This window comes from Lathyrus oleraceus, chromosome 3, assembly GCF_024323335.1.
Source record: "Lathyrus oleraceus cultivar Zhongwan6 chromosome 3, CAAS_Psat_ZW6_1.0, whole genome shotgun sequence".
NCBI lineage: Eukaryota > Viridiplantae > Streptophyta > Magnoliopsida > Fabales > Fabaceae > Lathyrus > Lathyrus oleraceus.
This window is the reverse complement of record NC_066581.1, coordinates 182252589-182256013: the sequence shown is the minus strand read 5'-3', so window position 1 is coordinate 182256013 and position 3425 is coordinate 182252589. Positions and strand designations below refer to the sequence as shown.

Sequence of the window (3425 nt, the reverse complement as noted above, 5' to 3'; positions counted from 1 at the left end):
CGGAGGTTTATTTTTGTACCAGAATCGAAGTCTCCGTTTGGAGCAGGCTCTTATTTATCGCTTTATTTATTTATTTCCCGGATCGGTTTTATTTTATTTATTTCCCGCATCGCTTTTATTTTATTTATTTCCCGCATCGCTTTTATTTTATTTATTTCCCGCATCGCTTTTATTTTATTTATTTTCCGCACTCGCTTTATTCTATTTATTTTCCGCACTCGCTTTTATTTTATTTATTTTCCGCACTCGCTTTTATTTTATTTATTTTCCGCACTCGCTTTATTTTATTTATTTTCCGCACTCGCTTTACTTTATTTACTTTACACACTTTACTCGCTCTCTACGCCTCACATTCTAAAACAAACTTTTCATCATGACTAACACCGTTGTGTTCGTTTGTGTTACCATGTCTAGCTAAATCTTTTAAAGGTTAGAATTTAAGGATCGCGGTTAAAGTAATGTTTCACATATTGAAATATGTAGAAATACTTAAAAGGCTGTTTTGATTTTTAACTTGAGTTTTCTAAAACAGACTTGGTTAGTTTTGACTATTCGAGGAGTGCGAAAGCACCCTGACTTAGTAACTAGGAATCTTTATCACTTTAAGGAAAGACTAATTTTGAAACTATTTTTGGACGCGTTGATAGGTTTAAAATCAGGAAGCTCCTTGGGTAAACTTTCCAAATCAAAATCACTTATCAACTAAGTTTACGAGTCTCATTTCTTAAAAATAGGTTTACTACTTTAGCGTTCTGCGCACCTTTTATAAGTGACAATAAAATGCCTTAATTTAAGGGTAAACTCGGTTCTGAATACGCGAAAGCGACGGTTCCTGTTAAATGGATTCTTTTCAAGAGTAGAAAATATTGCCTCATAAGTAGTTCTATTTAGACAATCGAAACATCACTTAACTGACGTGAATTACATTCAACCTGTCTTTACCTGCATTTATTATTTACTGTTGTTTTGCAAACCCAATATTTCTTTTATACCGCCTTAGATAAACATCGTAACGATAGTAATCGATAGATTGACGATTGGTCTTTGTGGGATCAATGTTCTTTTACATTACTTTGACGTTATTCGTGCACTTGCGAATCCCAACGATCAAGATTTTGGCACCGTTCCCGGGGACCAACTTCATCAAATTTCGTACCCTGTTGTTACACCGTCTAAACTAAGGCATTATTAGCCGGTAAATGTGAAGAACTCGTAGTACCAGAAATTTAGTAGATCCTTTAGCGGAACCCGAATGTTATACTCGTACATGCCTCTTACTCATCCGAATTAAGAAAGCTATGGCCGAGAATCGCGATAGGAGACCTCTTAAGGAATTCTCCCAACCCTCTGATGAGGAACCTAGTTCGAGTATAGTAAACCCCCTTATTCCTGCTAACAATTTTGAACTAAAACCGTCTTTGTTGCAATTAGTGCAACATAACCAATACGCGGGTCTCTCTACTGAGAACCCGAATCAACATTTAAAAGTTTTTATCCAACTAGCCAACACCTTTAAATCTAACGGCGCTTCACCCGATGCGATCCGTTTAAGATTATTCCCTTTCTCCCTCAGGGATAGAGCACGTTCATGGCTAGATTCACTTCCAGCTAATTCAGTAACTACCTGGGAAGACCTTAGGAGAGTATTCCTTGCTAGATATTTCCCCCCTAGTAAGATTGATGTTCTTCGAAACCAAATAACTAGATTTGCTCAAAACCAAGGAGAATCGCTTTTCGAAGCTTGGGAGAGATATAAAGATCTATTAAGAGTCTTCCCACACCATGGCCTAGAACAATGGTTGATCGTTCATACCTTCTACAATGGACTCCATTATAACACCAAGATGAGCATCGATGCTGCCGCAAGCGACACGCTGATGAACAAACCTTATCCAGAAGCTTGTGACCTAATTGTGGTTATGGCCCAAAACCATTATCAATATGGAACTGAACGAGCATCAATAGAGAAAAAGGAGACCCAAGGTGGAATACATGAGGTAAGCTCTCTAGACATGATGCAGGCGAAAATGGACGCTTTAGCCCTTAGGATCGAACATATGTCTACAAACACCAACACCGCAGTAGTAGTCCACACAGAGTGCGAACTCCGTGGATCTAAAGGACACGAATAGGCGGAGTGTAACCTTTTGAATGAACTAAATACCACCCAAGTGAATTACGCCTAAGGTAACCCGTTTTCAAACACTTACAACCCTGGATGGAAGAATCATCCAAAATTTCTCCTATAAAAACCAAAACCCTATCCAAAATCATGCACCTCAGAGACTGCAAGGTTATCAAGCCCGAAAACCAAATCAACCTATGCAAGCTGTGCCCCAGAAGTCTAACCTTGAGAAGATCATGGAAAGCTTTATATCGGGCCAGACTCAGCAAAATAAAGAATTATTAAACCAAAACATTCACGTAAACGAACTTATAACACAATTAGGAACCAAGGTTGATCAGATAATCACTCATAACAAGATGCTTGAAACCCAAATCTCACAGGTAGCGCAAAACCAAGCCCCATAAACTACACCTGGAGGCTAATTTCCTGGACAACCTCAACCAAACCCACGAGGGCAAGCTAACACTATCTCGTTACGAAGTGGGACCGCTTATGAAGGGCCTCAGAACCCAGCAATGAGCGAGTCCAAAACTTCTAAAGAAAATATGCCTACCAACCAAGAAGAGGAACTAGAGGAATCCGAGAAACAAACCAACCAAGAAGGTGAAGCCAAGGATAAAACTTACAAACCACCACCCCCGTACAAACCACCAATCCCATATCCGCAAAGACTTAAACAAACCAAAGTCAATAACCAATACCAGAAATTTATAAAAGTAATAGAAAAGCTTCATGTAGAGATTCCTTTTACCGAAGCTATCACCCAAATTCCGTCTTACGCCAAATTTCTCAAAGACATCTTAACTAACAAGCGTAGGCTCGACGATCCAAAACCCTTGGAATGCAACTTTATTTCTGAGGATAAACTTGCTAAGAAGGAGAAAGACCCTGGTAGTTTTTCTATACCTTGCATTTTAGGAAGTCATGTGATCGACAAAGCTTTCCTAGACTTAGGCGCTAGTGTAAGTTTAATGCCCTTAGCTGTATGTAAGAGGTTAAACCTAGGAGAATTGCAACCAACTAAGATGTCCCTACAATTAGCCGATAGGTCTGTTAAGTATCCTGTAGGCATTTTAGAAGACATCCCAGTTAGGATCGGTCAACTTTATATCCCAACAGACTTTATGGTCATGGATATCAAAGAAGACGACGATATCCCTATTCTTTTAGGTAGACCATTCTTATCAACAGCCAGAGCTATAATAGATGTCAAAAGAGGGAAATTAACCTTCGAAGTAGGGGATGAAAAGATCGAGTTCATTCTTTCGAAATTCCTGATGGCACCAATTCTAGGAGA

The 3425-nt window shown here is 39.0% G+C and overlaps 1 non-coding gene across 1 annotated transcript; it reads right to left on the bottom strand.

Annotated features, from left to right (window-relative positions):
* Positions 1-1682: 1682 nt before the first annotated feature.
* On the bottom strand, positions 1683-1789 carry LOC127133519 (small nucleolar RNA R71). The gene has a single exon (XR_007807486.1). It is a non-coding gene; the product is annotated as a small nucleolar RNA R71 (small nucleolar RNA).
* Positions 1790-3425: the final 1636 nt, after the last annotated feature.